General features: G+C 36.5%; 1 pseudogene; it reads right to left on the reverse strand.

Annotated features, from left to right (window-relative positions):
* Positions 1 to 824: 824 nt before the first annotated feature.
* LOC131900933 (zinc finger protein 431-like) lies at positions 825 to 8196 on the reverse strand (annotated as a pseudogene).
* Between the last annotated feature and the right edge of the window lie 10918 nt (positions 8197 to 19114).

Consider the following 19114-nt stretch of genomic DNA (forward strand, 5'->3'; position numbering starts at 1 on the left):
GCTTTACTCCAGTATGTGTTATATTATAACTTTGAAGATGAGAGTGATGAGCAAAGGCTTGTAGAACACTGATTACATTCATAGGGTTTCTTTCCAATAGGTGTAATTTCATGCCTTTGAAGATGACAGTGTTGTGCTAAGTCTTTTTCTCACTGATTACATTCATAGGGTTTCTCTCCAGTATGTGTTTTTGTATGCCTTTGAAGATCACTATTACATACAAGGGCTTTAACACACTGTTTACATTCATAGGGTTTTTCTCCTATGTGTACTTTCATGCAATTAAAGAGCATTGTGACAAACAAAGGCTTTACCACACTGATTACATTCATAGGGTTACTCTCCAGTATGTGTTCTTTTATGTACTAGAAGATAACTAGGCTGTGCAAAGGTTTTACCACATTGTTTACATTCATAGTGTTTCTCTCCAGTATGTATTCTTTCATGCCTTTGAAGATGTGACAAGCAAAGGCTTTACCACACTAAGTACATTCATAGGGTTTCTCCACAGTATGTGTTCTTTTGTGTACTTGAAGATTACATGGCTGTGTAAAGGCTTTACCACATTGATTACATTTATAGGCTTTCTCTCCAGTATGTGTTCTTTTATGCCTTTGAAGATCATTCTGTCGAGCAAAGGCTTTACCACAATGATTACATTTATACGGTTTCTCTCCAGTATGTGTTCTTTCATGCTGTTGAAGAGCACTGTGTTGAGCAAAGGCTTTACCACACTGATAGCATTTATAGGGTTTCTCTCCTGTATGTGTTCTTTTGTGTACTTGAAGATGACATGGCTGTGTAAAGGCTTTACCACACTGATTACATTCATAGGGTTTCTCTCCAGTATGTGTTCTCTGGTGTACTTGAAGATTATATGGCTTTTTAAAGGCTTTACCACATTGATTACATTTATAGGGTTTCTCTCCAGTATGTGTTCTTTTATGCCTTTGATGATCACTCTGTCGAGCAAATGCTTTATCACACTGATAGCATTTATAGGGTTTCTCTCCTGTATGTGTTCTTTTGTGTACTTGAAGATTACATGGCTGTGTAAAGGCTTTACCACACTGATTACATTCATAGGGTTTCTCTCCTGTATGTGTTCTTTTATGTACTTGAAAATGACTGGAATGTACAAAAGCTTTACCACATTGTTTACATTCATAGGATTTCTCTCCAGTATGTGTTCTTTTATGTACTTGAAGATGACTGGAATATACAAAAGCTTTATCACATTGTTTACATTTATAGGGTTTCTCTCCAGTATGTGTTCTTGCATGCAAATAAAGAGCACTGTGTTGAGCAAAGGCTTTACCACACTGATTACATTTGTAGGTTTTCTCTCCTGTATGTGTTCTTTTGTGTACTTGAAGATTATATGGCTGTGTAAAGGCTTTACCACATTGATTACATTCATAGTGTTTCTCTCTGGTATGTGTTCTTTTATGTACTTGAAGATGAGTGGGGTGTGCATAGGCTTTACCATAATGATTATATTCATAGGGTTTCTCTCCAGTATGTGTTTTTTCATGCCTTTGAGGATGACTATGTTATTCAAAGGATTTACCACACTCAATATATTCATATGATTTCTCTGTATTATGACTTCTTTCATGCCTGCAAGAATAATTAAAACATTTAAAAGCTTTACTACATTCATTACATTGTTGAGTACTTATATCTTCATGAATTAATTTTACAATTTGGTCTAAGTATAAAGAGAACTGAGATCTTAAGGTTTTAACATGTTGTTTACACTCATGTTGTTCCCCTGCATTAAGGATTTCTTTGCATATTTGAATATGCCTTGATGGTAAGAGCCTTTATTACCTGGCTAATATTTGTGGCTTCATTGTTCTCTGTGGTTTTTAACATATTTGAAGAGAATTGGGAGAATTTGGACATTTATGCCCCTTGTTCCATTGATAAAGTTGCCTATATTGTGAGTCATGCTACATTTTCAATGTGAAGCAGGCCGAACAGAAGCATTTACACAGTCCTAGAACTCATTGGGCCTTTCTAGGGTATGTTTGTTGATATATTCTCAATGAAGCTGGAAAACCAATTGTTTGTAAACTTGAATCACATTCAACAAGTTTACTCAACATTGGACTACTACATGTCTTGTAGGTGTTCTGAGATTGAGAGATGTACATTGCTTCTTCCATGTACTTATGTTTTTATGGCTGGTATCCAAAGTGACATATGATATAACTATTAAAGAAAGAATAACACCAAGAATATTTCCACATTTCATTTACAGTTGGACTTTCTGTTCTTCATCAACATGTGGTATAGGGAATAATGTTTCTCTATAACAACCACCCCTTTACTCTTGACTCTACCTATTTAACTGAAATTAGCAAACACAGAACAAGTATATGAGTAACTATACTATGGATTATTTGCTTATTACAAGGTTGTGTATATATTCTTATCACATATTCAATGAGTATATCTTTTGTAATATGAAATAATATGAAGCTAAATGGATTGCCATTTGTACAGCATAGCTTTGATGATGCTATTATTCAAATGGTGATTTGTCATAGGCATTTTTTGTCTTCCTTCTTAAAAGAATCACTTGCAAACACAATTCACTTACCTGCCATGTGTCTTTATGAGCATTTAATGATCATCAATGCATTTTAAGCTGTAATTATTTACACTATTTCACTTAATTAAAACATCCACATAAATTATGTATATCCAGAGGCCCATTTCTATCAGCTTTTACAAGAAAATTACCTTCCATATTTTTGAGAACTTTGACAATGTTCTTCAACTTCAAGATTTTCCCAGTTGTAGCCTAAATTATAGGACAAGAAAATGTATGAAATACTACAGGATACTGAAAATTTTACATTACAATCTTTGGTGATTCTTAGAACCAAATCTGATTTATTCACCTTGTTTTTCCTCATTCTCAATCAGAATTGCAGAAACACATCAATAACTAAGAAACAGTTGTCCCTTTATTTAAAATGTGAAGGAAAATTTATAGTATCACCTATAGCTGTGAGGTTCATATAGGTCTCCAGCATCACATCTTTGTAGAGATTCTTCTGTGAAGGATCCATCAATGCCCATTCTTCCTGAGTGATGTCGACATGCACATCATTATAGGTCACTGCATTCTAAAATATGTCATACATAAATATGCCAACCATATGTATAAAACAAAAAGCATGATACAACATTGTAAATGTGTGCTTCTTTGAGAATATAGCCACATAATTCTGGGTAGAGCTACACGAATTCTATAACTCAGACATTACAATGAAATCAAATTACTTCACAAATAAACTGAATAGGAGGTTGACCTCTATTATTTCTGAATGCTCTGAACAGGATATCACCTTGCAAGAGAAATGCCTATTAACAGAGATAGAGAGACAAGCAAACACTTCAACAGTACTGAGCACCCATCAGAGAAATTATATGAACAATTATTAACTACAGAGAAGATTTGTAAGCTGAGTATATTGGCTCATGCCTCTAATCCCAGAACTTAGAAGGTAGAAGCAGATATATGTGCTTTTGAGACGAAAGTTAGCCTAGTCTATGCTAACTGCATCTGCACTGAATATTCCATTCAAACAAACAAAAAAGATAAGATGAACTCAGAGATATTTTTTTTACTGAAGATCCTACAAAGAGTTTGGCATTCACTGCAGTTCTCTATACATTTTTGAGAAATCTGAATTGCTCCAGTTTGAACTATACATTAATAAATCTAAGTAAAAGGAACTGTGCATTTAAACAGTTACAATTAGAAAGAAGATAACATTAGCAATATCAATGATGATCATAAATAATCAACACAGGGAATGAGAGATGGCTCATAAGTAAAAGATTTCTTACTGGTCTTGCATACGAGCTGAATTGTCAGAACTTATATGGGGGAATCACACAACACTTCATTATTCCAAGATTGTGGGTTCTAAGACCTTTTTTGGACTACTGTGAGGACAGGTGTACATGTGGTGCACATTCATGTATATAGACAAAAGAATCATATTCATTAAAAATCATCAAAACAAACACAAAAATCAAGAAGAATGTCACACAATTGTAATCTAATAATTCAGAAGGCCCAGACACTACATCGAGGAAGAGAATAGTATCTTCTGCTGCATTTCAAAATTAAAACTGGGGGATAAAGCTCAGCAAAACAACAAATGCTTCACATTTTCAAAAACATATACTCTAGGACGATCACCCAATAATATATATTTAAAAAACCTGGAATGTCAAACAACCTTTAATCTCAGCATGTGGGAGCAAGAATCAGGTGAATCTCTGAGTTGGAGGCCAACTTGGTTTACAGAGATACTTTTAGGAGAGTAAGGGCTACTCAGTCAAAGCTTTTCTTCAGAAACAAAAATAGGAAAAACAAAATTTTAAAAAAATTCAGGCTAGCAAATTGGCTTAGCATTGAATACCAATTCCATCAATTGTATTTTATGTGATTTAATGATACTATCTATACTGGTGGTGAAGTCATGGCAGCATAAGAAGGAAGCTGGCTCATTCATTTCAACCACAAAATAGTAGAAACATAGAAAAGAAAATGGGTTGAGGCTATAGAAACACATATCACCAGCCCTAATGAGATATTTTTTCCTGAGAGTTTCCACAAGTACCGCAAAGAAAGTCATCAAGGAGAGACACATGTTCAAATACCTCATCCATCTGGGAGCTTTTTATTCAATTAACTAGATTCTCACACAGGTCACTATAGGCTCAAGTGTCATCCATGAAGAAAATGCATTTAGTCACTTCAATGATTCTCATAGTCTACAACAACTCCTACACTGTTGAAATGTCCAAAGTCTCTTTTGACACTCAAGACAAATTCTTTACTGTGGCATATTATAAAATCAGAAAACAATTTAAATATTTCCAACATGTGAATGGCACAGAAAATCCATTACTATCCCAAAGGAAAGGAACTAAGACACAGTGAGGAAAGATTGGACCAAGGGAAGACTGAAACCCAGCAGGCAACCATTGAATATGGTAGTTAGCTCTGTGTTAGAGATATGAGGCTTTATTTTCAAAGGGCTTAGATGGCTCTCTCTCTCTCCACAACTTCCCATACATCTCTCTCTATGGTTACCTCCGTTCTCTATATGCAGCTAGCTCTCTATGTAAGATATTTCATAGCTTAATTATCTCAACATCTTATGGTCTCAAAATACAACTCAGGCTTCATCCTCATAGTATCATGTAATGAACTCAGACAGTCCTCTCACTGGAGCACTTACCATACCAAACACAGATTCGTACAACAGAGCTGAACTGAAAATGCAGACTAAAAATGTATAATCTTAAATTTTACATCATTCTGGTCTCCAGAACAAGTTCAACATCAATGATTCTCCCTATTTTGGTTTCTAAGTTGTGATGGCCTCTGCCATGCTTGGACCAGAGTTGCAGCAGATTTTGAATAAAGTTGCTTCCTGCAAATGGCAATCACTTTGCCTAATCCCTCAATTAACTGAGGGCATATAAGGATGGATTCTTAACCTTGGGACACTTTGCTAGGCTTCTGATGTAGAATATGGGCCTTCTTTTTAATGATGATAATCTCCCTGAACATTCCTGACTCTGTTCAGCATTTGACTACCTTCTGCAAATTCATAGTGCTCTTTTTCTCTACAACTAATAGACTTTTCACTTATTTATGATCCACTTCTTGATTTTTGTAATGTTGTACTGAATGAACCATAAGTAATAGCTCTCCAAGAAAGTCAATATTTTATCTAAGAAATCAGTTCCATTATTTTTTTAAAGATTTATTTTTTATTATGTAAACAGTGTTCTTTCTGCAAGTTTGCCATATGACAGAAAGTGGCATCAGATCTCATTATAGATGGTTGTGAGCAACCATGTGGTTGTTGGGAATTGAACTCAGGACCTCTGGAAGATCAGTCAGTGCTCTTAATCTATGAGCCATCTCTCCAGCCCCCATTATTTTTTTTTAATTCTTCCTTACTCAATCAATTTCTTGAGGACATGGGAAAATAAGAAAAGTTAGGGTCCAAAATATTACATAAATGACCTCTATTTTAATTCCTGCTGAAATCCTTTGACCTCTACCTCCATTGTTTGCAGTACTTTTAAGAGTATTTTATGCAAAGTATTATAAGAATGATCAGTTGAGCCCATAATGCAGCTTTCTATGTCTTTTGCCATCTAAATTTTGATATGTTCAACATTCCCACAAAGTCACCATTCCCACCACCTTTGAACAACAGAATCACTTTGGGTTTACCACATTCTTTTATAACTTGCTTTTTTTCTTGCTCTGATTCAATTCTCTACACAAAAGTACCTTAGGTAACAAATGTGCATATTTGGCTCATTCTGGCAGATCACAATCCACCATTGTCAGTGCTTAGTATAGATATTCAATCTAGAAACTGAAGGCAAAAACCATGAGGAATCATTGTTTCCAGGCTTTCTCTCTAACATAGTCATTGTCTTTTATGCGAAGCTCACTGTCTTATCTAGTGCTGGTCAACTTTCTTAGGGATATTGCACACTCAGTGGAAGGGATATCACCCTTCCATCATCAATCAACAAAATCTGTCAAAAACTTAGCAAGTAGCTACTCTGATGGGGCACATCCTCAACAGATGTTCCCAAAGGTGACTGTGAGCTTAGAAATGTTGACATTTGAAAGTAACTAGGAAACAGAGACAATAATATATGAGACTTTACAAACGAAAACATAATAATTCAACTACATCAATAACCTAAAGAGAAAAAAAATGATGAAGATAACAAGTAGCAATACAGATACACCAAGAAATGAAGAAATACAAGTTTCTAAGACCAAGAAGAAAAAAACTAAAATAGTTCCTCCACAGAAAGTCTCCAAATCAAAAACCTAAAGAACTCCTAACATAATATAGCAATTTTCCATAAAATAAAAATAAGTGAAGTTCCATCATTTGCCAGAGAAACAATGTAACTATATCATAACTAATAAAAACTCACACTATACAAATGGTACCACTGATAAAAGAGGAGAAAATAACAGAAAAAGACAGACCTTCAAACATAACATTGTCCCTTGAAAAAGAATTATAAGTTTCTAATGAAAATCAAATTCAAAGAAATTACTGACTGCCACTCACCCTGTGCACTCCAGTTCTCTCCTCAAATAATAGAAAATAGGTTGGGTGAGGAGACTGTTCCACCAAAATTGGAATCACTTACTTGAAGCCTGATATTTCTACATTGTAGAAAATACTTTTGGCTACTAATTCTATCACATTCTCCTTTGATAAAAAAAGGATGTCCGTTAGAAAATTTAGAAATAGTTTTGTTTCCTACGATTGAAGATTAGATGTAAACCTATATCAGAATGAGGAAATGAATTGTTTTTTATAAATAAATGAAAGACAATTGTTTTTAAAAGATATTGTATGATTTTATTATAGACTTAAAGCCACCTGATTTCTCTAATTCCTTTATAAGTCATAAGAGCTTTTGAAAACAAGTCTAGACCCATTGTATGTGTATATTTGTATGTATGAGAAAGAATATTTTCCATGTGTGTTTAGGTGACAGATCAAAGAGCATGTCAGATCCCCTGGATCTGGAATAGCAGTTGATTATAAGCCTCCAAACTTGGGTGCTCATATCTGAACTTCCCCAAGAAGAATACTTGCTAACTGGCATTTGCAACACAAATAGTACATTTTTTTCCAATAAACTAAACGTCTTTCAGAGATTAGCCACAACAGAAGCCTAAATAAGTAAATAAATAATCCCTGGGAACCTAATGAATCAGTATTAAGATGTTGGTTATGGGACCAGGAAGACTATCCACAGACCTTCCTCACTGTCAGGGTTCCAATACTCAGGGTTGCCCTGAGGGCTAAAACAGAACTCCAGCTGCAGCTTCTCCTCTCCCTTTTTATGTTTCCTGTAGATTCCAAAGTCCATCCCCACCTACCCTTCCCTATTCACCTCATATCTGAGTCCCATCACCCAATTGGGGCAGACACCCTCTGGTCATTTACTCATATTCTGGAAGATCAGTTAGGATGTCTGCAGATCTACCACATTGTCTCTTACCCCACAGCTGATTTTAAAAGTTTTTCCTATCAGTGGAGTAGAACCATCAAGCAGCTTACTCTCTTTGCTCTCCATGCCTCCAGTGCTTCTGAAGATCATCTCCCCTGCATTCCTCTTTTCCCAGTCCCTAACACAACTAACATTCTCCCTTGAATACACCAGCCAAGAAGGCCAGGAAAAAGGCAACACTCATTCAACACACATTCTGAAACTTCAGAGAACAAACACAACTGCAGAACAAAACCCCCATCCAACAAAGATGATATTATAAACCAGCACTTAGACCTATTATCACCCTAAATCCAGATGCCTAGCAGAGGAACATAATAAAAGTCAGGGCACTATGTCACCACCAGAACCCAGGTGTCCTACTGCAGCAGACCCTAAATACTCAAAAATAATTGAAATGCAAGGGAAAAAAAACTTGAAACCAAATATATAGAGATGATAGAGCCCCTTAAAAGATGAATACATACTTTACATAAATTCATGAAATTATAAACAAACAAACAATGGGAGGAAATCAATAAATTCCTCCAAGAAAGCTAGAAAAATGCAAACAATTGGAGTAAAACAATAAACCTCTTAAATAAAGCCAAGAAAAAACAAACAGATTGTTAAAGGAAACACATACAACTGTTTGAGACCTGAAAATAAAAAGAAAAAAAAAAACCAGAAACTGAGACTTAGGATTACAAAAAAAGAATTACAGAGGCAAGGTTCACCAATAGAATAGAGAAATGTTAAATGTTAACCTCAGAACAAAACTGCTTTTTTCTCTGAGCAGGCTGGATTAGCAAAGGTCACAGCTGTTTCCCTGCAAGACCAGCAGGAGTTCATTTGAATGAACCCTGGTTTGTTTTCTGGCTCAGGGCCGTGACATCACTGTAAATAATTGCATTCTTTCCTTTTTATAATTTTTTTAAAAAATTTTATACAGTGCTTTGTCTGTATGTGTCTGTTTGTTGTGCCTACCAAGGCCAGAAGAAAGCCTGGGACTAGAGTTACAACAAATGGTTAGCTACCATGTAGGTTCTGGGAATGGAACCTGGGTCCTCTATAAAAACACCCAGTGCTCTTAATTGCTTAGCTGTCAATCTAGCTCTTTTTTTATTTAAAATTTATTTTCATATTTTTTTAAGTAAAATATATTACATCACTTTCCTCTTTTATCTCTTCATTCCATCCCTTCTCAAATCCTTTCCAAATTTTCCCTTTTTAAGTGTGGATCAATAAGTATGCTGAAATACATAAATACAATCTGCTGCATCCATATTTGTTGGTTTTATGTATATGGATAATGGGTTGACCATGTTGTATTGGCTAAAGAATTAGGGAGCCCATCTTTGTCTGAGGTTAATTCTCTCAGGAGAACTCTATTTTTAATCAGCATCTGGTATCTGACCCTGACTCGGCTACCTTGGACAGGAAACATAATCAAGAACAGAAAACTTAGGTTGGAAAATACCTTACCAGTTAAGAGCACTGAAGATTCTTTCAGAGCATCCAGCTTCCAATCCGAGTACATACAGAGACTCACTGATTTCTCTAACTCCAGTATCAGGAGTCCTGACACCATCTCCTCACATGTCCATCATAAGAGGAGACTTTGACCATAAAAATTATTTTTCAAGCTGCGAGTGGTAGTACATTCTTTCACTGCCAACAAACTGGGCACAGAGGCAGGAAGATCATTGTGAGTTTTAAAGCCTGTGCCACAGTCTACACACAGACACACACACACACACACACACACACACACACACACACTCACACTAACTAACTTCCGAATGAAGAATAAAAAAAACATCTAGCCCAATGATTATCTACTAGTAAGCAAGAGCTGCATTTGTTAGGTGATTTCACATTTGCTGCAATACACAATTATTTAATAAGACATTTATGAGGGGAGAAAATAACTGGAAAATAAATGATAGTTTATTGGACACACAACTGTAATCCCAGCTCTTGGAAGGTAGTAGGATTACCCCAAGAATGAGACTAGCATGATCTGTATTGATGAATTCCAGGAAAGTTACCCAACAAAACGAGCTGAGATATATTGATTAATTCATTATTTATAATTTTAAAAACAAGCTAAATATAATTTAGCTACAAAATTTTTTAGGCTTTGTGACAAAATTAAAGACAATTCCTTACAGAGTCTCAATATTATCCACAAAAAAACATGAATCTTTGTTCAAAGACAAGATATATGAAACAAAAAGCTTTAAAAACTGAGAAATAAAGTCATCTAATTGCAAAATTTTCTACAATAAGAAATGTAGAGGATGTAAAATCTCATACAAAAGATTTACTAAGCAAAGAGCTTTATCTATTTACTGAGATCATACCAAAAAAAATGTCCAAACATCACACAAGTATTTCTAAGGAAGAAAGCAGCTCAGTGGTAGAGCAATGCTTAGCATGAGCTCTGCCTGGGTTTCAATCCAAGATGAAATTGGCTGGAATAATAAATCCAAAATATGCAAAAGGTCATAATTCTAAGAGCAAATAAGATTTTTAAAAGAAAAGCTGAGTAATAATGATGATTTAGAACTAATTTGTGAAGACATGGACCGCAAAGGACAAACAGCAAACAGAAATCAAGCAGATGTGAATGTAAAACAAGATTATTCTTTAACTCTAAACCAAAACCTGTGCAGTATGAAAAAAGGAGCAACATTGTCACAGTTTATATGTTTAAATCATAAGCTGGGCAGTGACTTGTGTGGGGCTAAGAGCTACAAAAAAAGGCCATCCTTCGGTGAATATGGAATTAAAAGCCACCTCAGCCTACTAAAACCAGGTCACAAAATAAGTAAGTCTGGCCCAAAATTTTTAGCTAAATTGATTTATTCTGCTTTTTCAAAATAAAACCTACATTGACATTTAGTGGTCATATAAAGAATATCTCAGCCAGGTGTGGCAGAACAGACTTTAATCCCAGGACTCTGGAGTTCAAGGCAACCAGATCTCTGAGCTTGACACCAGCCTGCTGTACTTAGAAATGCCAGACCCATCAAGCATATATATTGAGACTCTTTCAAAGAACCTAAATGAAGGCCAGACATGCTGGTATAAGCTTTTATTCACAGCACTTGTGAGTCAGAGGCAGGAGGATCTGTGTTTAAGTCCAAGGCGGGCCTGGTCTATATGAAAGTTCCAAGACAGCCAGTGCTACAGAAACAGAATGTGTCAAAAATGAAACCAAAGCCAAACAAAGTGTATTTTTATTAGATCAAAATAAAAAAAATATTTTATTACTTAAGCTTCAAGAGTCTTAAAAATCTCAGTGTCTCCAAGACTAACAACCATTTTTTAGCATTGATTTATTTTTAACATTTAAAAATATTTTTTTCATCTTACATACCATCTTACATACCAACCACAATTCCCTGTTCTTCCTCTTAACCTGCTCAACCCACCTTCACTCACTCCATCCCATCCACTCCTCAGAGAGGGTAAGGCCTCCAATGCAGATTTGTCAAAATCTGGCATATCAAGTTGAGGCTGGACCAAGCCCCCAACCCCTCTGCATCAAGGCTAAGCAAGGTATTCCTCCATTGACAAAATGCTCCAAAATGCCTGTTTATGCAATAGGAATAAGTCCTGGTCCCACTTTCTGAGTTACCACACACTACAGAAGCCTCACAACTGTCAGCCATATTCTCAGGATCTAATTTGGTCTTATTGAGGTTCCCCATCTGTCAGTCCAGAGTCCTTGAGCTCCCACTAGCTCAGCGTGGATTTCCCCATTATGATCTTGTCATGTAATCACTCCTCCCTCTCTTTGACTGGATTCCAAGAGCTTAGCTATGGATCTTTGCATCTGCTTCCATCATTTACAGTCACAGCCTCATATGGTACTGATAAAGATTCAAAATCATTCTTCTAAACCACTAATATTAAATGCAAAATATTTTATGCAACTTCTCCTCATAGTAGCCAAAGTATTCCAAGTATCACACTTGCCAAATATTTATGTTATGGCTACTAGGAATGACTACTTTTATAGGGTAAGTCATTGTCAGAACATGCTGTTATGTCATACAAATAAAAAATAACAAATCAAAGAAAAACATCCAGTTCTTTGTAAATTTATTCAACACATATCTGAAGTGTTCTTTAAATACTTATTCTGTTTAAAAAGTTTCTTTGTGGGTATATGTATGTATATGTGTCTGTACATGTCTCTGTGTGAAGTATGTGTATTTGTGCATGTGACAGTGTGCATGTGTTTGTGTGGTGTTTGTGGTATATGTGATCTTTGTCTCTGTCTATGTTTGTGTGATTTTATGTTTGTGCACATATTTGTGTGTATGTGTGTTTTTGTGTTGATGTATATAGTTTGTGCTTGAGAGCAGTGTGTCTATTTTTGTGTGGTGTGCATGTTTATATGTACATTGTGCACATATTTGTATGTGTGTATGTGTGTGTGTGTGTATGTGTGTGTGTGTGGTGTGTGTGTGAAAAAGAGAGGTGTACTCTCACCAAAAGACAGATCTACCAGACTGAAACTTAACAAAGAAATAAAGGACCTAACAGATGTTATGACTCAAATGGACTTAATAGATATCTACAGAACATTCCATCCTAACACAAAATAATATACCTTCTTCTCAGCACCCCATTGAACCTTCTCAATAGTTGACCACATGCTTGGCCACAAAACAAATGTCAACAGATACAAAAAAATTGGAATAACCTCCTGTATCTTATCAGACCACCATGCCTTTAAGTTAGACTTCAATAACAACAAAAATTATAGAAAGCCTACAAACTCATGGAAACTGAATAATGCCCACCTGAAACACCAATGGGTCAAATAAGAAATAAAGAAATTAAAGATTTCCCAGAATTCAATGAAAATAAAAGTACAGCATACCCAAACTTATGGGACACTGTGAAAGCAGTGCTAAGAGGACAATTCATGGCTCTAAATGTACACATAAAGAAGATGGAGCAATCCCACACCAATGAATTAACAGCACAACTGAAAGCTCTAGAACAAAAAGAAACAAACTCACTCAGGAGAAATAGACATCAGGAAATAATCAAATTGAGGGCTGAAATCAATAAAATAGAAAGCAAGAAAACAATACAACAAATCAAGGAAACAGAGAGTTGGTTCTTTGAAAAAAATCAACAAGATAGACAAACCCTTAGCCAAATTAACCAAAAGGCAAAGAGAGAGCACCCAAATTAACAAAATCAGAAATGAAAAGGGAGACATAACAACAGACAATGAGGAAATCCAGAGAATCATCAGATCATCTTAAAAACCTGTACTCCACAAAAATGGAAATCCAGGAAGAAATGGACAATTTTCTAGACAAATACCACATACCAAAATTAAATCAAGACCAGATAAACTATCTAAATATACCAATAACCCCTAAAGAAATATCAACAGTCATCAAAAGTCTCCCAACCAAAAAAAGCCCAGGACCAGATGGCTTCAATGCAGAATTCTACCAGACTTTCAAAGAAGAACTAATACCAATACTCTTCAAATTGTTCCACATAATAGAAACAGAAGGAGTACTACCAAACTCTTTTTATGAAGCTACAATTACCCTGATACCCAAACCACACTAAGATGCAACAAAGAAAGAAAACTACAGACCAATCTCCCACGAGAACACTGATGCAAAAATACTCAACAAAATATTGGCAAACTGAATCCAAGAATACATCAAAAAAATTATCCATCACAACCAAGTAGGATTCATCCCAGGGAGGCAAGGATGGTTCAACATACAGAAATCTGTCAATGTAATATACATATAAACAAACTGAAAGAAAAAATCCACATGATCATCTTATTAGATGCTGAAAAATCCTTTGACAAAATCCAACACCCCTTCATGATAAAGGTCTTAGAAAGATCAGGAATACAAGGAACATTCCTAAATATAATAAAGGCAATGTATAATAAACCAACAGCAAACATCAAATTAAATGGAGAAAAACTCAAAGTGATACCATTAAATTCAGGAACAAGACAAGGCTGTCCACTCTCCCCATATTTATTCAATATAGTACTAGAAGTTCTAGCTAGAGCAATAAGACACCATAAGCAGATCAAGGGGATAGAAATTGGAAAAGAAGAAGTCAAACTTTCACTATTTGCAGATGATATGATAGTATACATAAGTGACCCCAAAAACTCTACCAGGGAAATCCTACAGCTGATAAACTCCTTCAGTAAAGTGGCAGGATATAAGATCAACTCAAAAAATCAGTAGCCCTCCTATACACAAATGATAAAAGGGCTGAGAAAGAAGTCAGAGAAACATCACACTTTACAATAGCCACAAATAATATAAAATGACTTGGGATAACACTAACTAAACAAGTGAAGGAACTTTTTGATAAGAACTTTAAATCTCTAAAGAAAGAAATTGAAGAAGATATTAGAAAATGGAAGGATCTCCCATGCTCATGGATAGGTAGGATTAACATAGTAAAAATGGCAATCTTACTAAAAGCAATCTACAGATTCTAAGCAATCCCCATCAAAATCCCAACACAATTCTTCACAGACTTGGAAAGAAAAATACTCAACTTCATATGGAAAAACAAAAGACCCAGGATAGCTAAAAGAATCCTATATGATAAAGCAACCTTTGGAGGCATCATCATCCCTGACCTCAAACTCTACTATAGAGCTATAGTAATAAAAACAGCTTGGTACTGGTATAAAAACCGACATACAGAACAATGGAATTGAATTGAAGATCCTGACATTAGTCCATATGCATATGAACACCTGGTTTTTGACAAACAAGACAAAACTATACAATGGAAAAAAGAAAGTATCTTCAACAAATGGTGCTGGCATAAATGGATGTCAATATGTAAAAAATTACAAAGAGATCCATATCTGTCACCATGCTTAAAACTCAATTCCAAGTGGACCAAGGACCTCAACATAAATCCAGTTACACTTAACTTAATAGAAAAGAAAGTAGGAAGTACTCTTGAACGCATTGGTACTGGAGACCATTTCCTAAATATAACACCAACAGCACAGACCCTGAGCACAACAATTAATAAATGGGACTTTTCTAAACTGAGAAGCTTTTGCAGGGTGAAAGAAACAGTCAATAAGACAAAAAGACAACCTACAGAATGAGAAAAGATCTTCACCAACGCCACATCTGACAGAGGATTGATCTCCATAGTATATAAAGAACTCAAGAAACTAGACATCAAAATACTAAACAATCCAATTAAAAAATGGGCTAAAGAGCTAAACAGAAAATTCACAAAACAAGAATCACAAATGGCTAAAAGACATTTAAAGAAATACTCAACAACCTTAATCATCAGAGAAATGCAAATGAAAATGACTCTGAGATACCACCTTACACCAGTCAGAATGGCTATGATCAAAAATACCAATGACAGTCAATGTTGAAGAGGATGTGGAGCAAAGGGAACACTCCTCCACCGTTGGTGGGAATGCAAGCTTGTACAACCACTGTGGAAATCAGTATGGCGGTTTCTCAGAAAAGTAGGAATCGAACTACCTCAAGACCCAGCCATACCACTCTTGGGCATATACTCAAGGAATGCAGATTCATACAATAAAGATACATGCTCAACTATGTTTATAGCAGCTCTATTTGTAATAGCCAGAAGCTGGAAACAACCTAGAAGCCCGTCAACTGAAGAATGGATGAAAAAAATGTGGTACAAATACACAATGGAGGACTACTCAGCAGAGAAAAACAATGAAAGCATGAAATTTGCAGGCAAATGGATGGAACTAGAAAAAATTATCCTGGGTGAGGTAACACAAACCCAGAAAGACAAACATGGTATGTACTCACTCATAAGTGGATTCTAGATATAGAATAAAGAAAAATCAGACTACAAGCCACAGAACCATGGAGGCTATATATAAAGCATGGAGGTCCCTAGGACGACTGTGGCTTATAATAAATTTCAGTTTTACTCAATTACTGAGCAAGCCTCAATGAAACATCTCACTATTAAGATAAGAGTACATACTGTATCAAGCTGATAATAGATATATACATAAATAAATTAATTTTAAACAATAAAAATAAAGAAAAATAAAAGAAAAATTTGAAATATTAAACGCACAAACATTTTGCTAAAGTAAAAAAAAGGGAGAACTAGGGACTCATCATTTCTCTCCATAATCTATTCTTTCCCTTGCTTTACATATTTTAAATTTTATATCAGTGGATTCTGCTAGAGTATCAGATGCAGATAAGCACTGGAGGGCTCCTGTTGCAAATCACGCTCTGGAGTGATGGAAGGATCTTTCTATTAGCATGGGGAGGACACCCAATCCAGTGTTGGTGTGGCCCCAGGGTTCTGTTTTTGTCTTTTCTCAGGACAATGAGGTTCCTCTTTGGATTCCTGAGCACTGAATGCACACTGTGGCTGCTGCTGAAGCCCAACATGACAGAGACCTAATGGGTCTATAAGAAAAAAATCTATCCTTCTGATGCCAATGGAGATTGAGAGCCCAATATTGCCAGCTTTGGCAAGAATTAATGTAAGCCTAGGAGCTGTAGCCATGACATTGGATTCTCCAGAAGAGCTGCCAGCTAAATTTGTGCTGGGATCAAGAAAAATGGGCCTTGGCAGTTCGTGTTACTGGAGTTGTATCCATGACAGTGGATGTCCACACACTCCAGAAGAGAATTTGACATTGCTGCTGCCGCTGTTGATGTTATAGCAATTGCAGCCACTGCTGCTGCTGTTTCTGGGATTATCATTTCATAATTGCTTACTACAGCTAGCACAGTGGAGACCCTGGCAACAAAAGTAGCTACCACAGTTAGTTAATCTTCCATTCTATTGGGCATGATAAATTTAATTCAGTAGTTATATACATCTTAATTGGCTTTGAAAATTATAAATTTATAAACTCAAGTTCCAGTTGCTTTGGGGATACTATCTTATAAGGACTCCAACATACAGTATGGCTCGTTAAGGAAGGGAATGGCTCAGTTGCCTTTAGCCTACTGGCTATGGGTGAGATAGGACCTCTGTTGGTCTTTTCTGTGTCGAACACACAGATTGCAAGCCCAGTGCCATTTTGAGATCTTTGGCAGCAGTTAATGCTGCAGCTCACAGATGATTGAGCCTGTATGATAATGAGTATTCAGAGATGGGTAATGCCTGGGGGGCACTCACCAACCTAAGACAGAGCACCTGTGTGGCCTGGGCAGGCGTCTCCATGACAGGTAAGGTGACCTGCTGATGTCAGACGCAACACAAGTCAGAAGCTCATTTTTAATAAAAGGGGGACCTGTAGGGCTCTGGCCCCCGTTTTGGGCAACTGTTGCCTTGGTTGTGGACCTTGACCTTGATATCCTCCCTATGCTAATTCCCTGCCAGGTTCCACCCTCCTGGATGCTTAAGGGAAGTTTCTTGTCTGTGTATCCTGAATAATGGGCATTAACAGCTTAGATGCAAGATTGTAAAACATCAGTAGCTGTAGCTAGAGTTTTCCTGCCTGGCCCACAGTCAGGGCAAATCTCTTTCACCTGCCAGTCCCACAGCCTCTCAGACCCAACCAAGTAAACACAGAGACTTATGTTGCTTTCAAACTGTATGGCCGTGGCAGGCTTCTTGCTAACTCTTCTTATAGCTTAAATTAATCCATTTCTATAAGTCTATACCTTGCCACATGGCTCGTGGCTTACCGGCATCTTCACAAGCTGTTTCTCATCATGGCGGCTGGCAGTGTCTCTGTGACTCAGCCTTCCACTTCCAAGCTTTATTCTCCTCCTTGCCCCGCCTATACTTCCTGCCTAGCCAACGGCCAATCAGTGTTTTATTGATTAATTAGCAACACATTTGCCATACATCCCACAGCACTTCCCCCTTTTTTTTTTCAAAAAGGAAGGTTTGAACCTTAACAAAGTAAAATTACATATAATTTGGGAATTTGGGCGTAGCTTCTCTTACTACTTCCTGCTGGAAGGGGGCGCTGTATCTTATGGGGAAACAAAGAAAATTTTAGAATTATGGAATAGTCCATGAGGCTGTATCGTCTGAGCCAGATGCCTTCAAACCATTCTGGATGTTAGATCATCTGGGCCATGGTGTCATTGGAGACCTTCAGGGGATCTTGGCTGGTCAAACCTGATGTATCTTAATCTTGAACAAATCCATAGCCTCTGGCTTTCTGTGGGAACAAAAGCAGAGTCTCCTTTCTAAAGTAACATATCCTTACATCGAAATTTTGAAGTCAAGACATCTTTAAAATATGAATATTGGTTTAACTCAGCTTCCTTTACAATCAAATATCTCTCTGCAGTTAAAAATCCCAAAGACAACACAATCCAGATTCTCTGTGTAATATTCATCTTTACGTGGCTTATTTTTTATATTACCTTTACTGTCTCTTTAAAGACTTTATTTTTAAAAACTATGTATTTCTTTATACAACTGTATATATTCCTTTTTCTCTCTCTTCCAAGCCTACATACATTTTTACACACATTGTAAACTATTACATCTGAATCTGTCTTATTGTGAATCTATCACTTTAAACTGCAGCAGCTGTGGCTGCTGGCTCCGCCCACCTCAGCTTCCCAACATGGCTACATTTACCACCAGCTCTGGGAGCTATCATGGGTCTATGCTTTTATCCAAGCAGCGTGTAGCCCAAAAACCTCTTTTTTTTTGTTTTGTGCAAGCAAAGTCTAAATCCACCATGCAGCTTAATCTGCCACTTGCAGAGGCCTCATTCCCGCCATACGGCAGGTCGAGCACACACTCTAGGAACCTGTCAGTAGCTCAAACCAGCAGCTGCCACTCATTTGAGAGAGACAATTAGGAACTGTTTTTAGCTTCATTTTAGAATCTTTTTTCTCAGTTTTTAGGTGGAAACTCTTGCCACCACGTTGGACGCCATTTGTAGCTAGAGTTTTCCTGCCTGGCCCATAGTCAGGGCAAATCTTTTTCACCTGCCAGTCCCACAGCCTCTCAGACCCGACCAAGTAAACACAGAGACTTATGT

Source organism: Peromyscus eremicus, unplaced genomic scaffold (genome assembly GCF_949786415.1).
Source record: "Peromyscus eremicus unplaced genomic scaffold, PerEre_H2_v1 PerEre#2#chrX_unloc_1, whole genome shotgun sequence".
NCBI lineage: Eukaryota > Metazoa > Chordata > Mammalia > Rodentia > Cricetidae > Peromyscus > Peromyscus eremicus.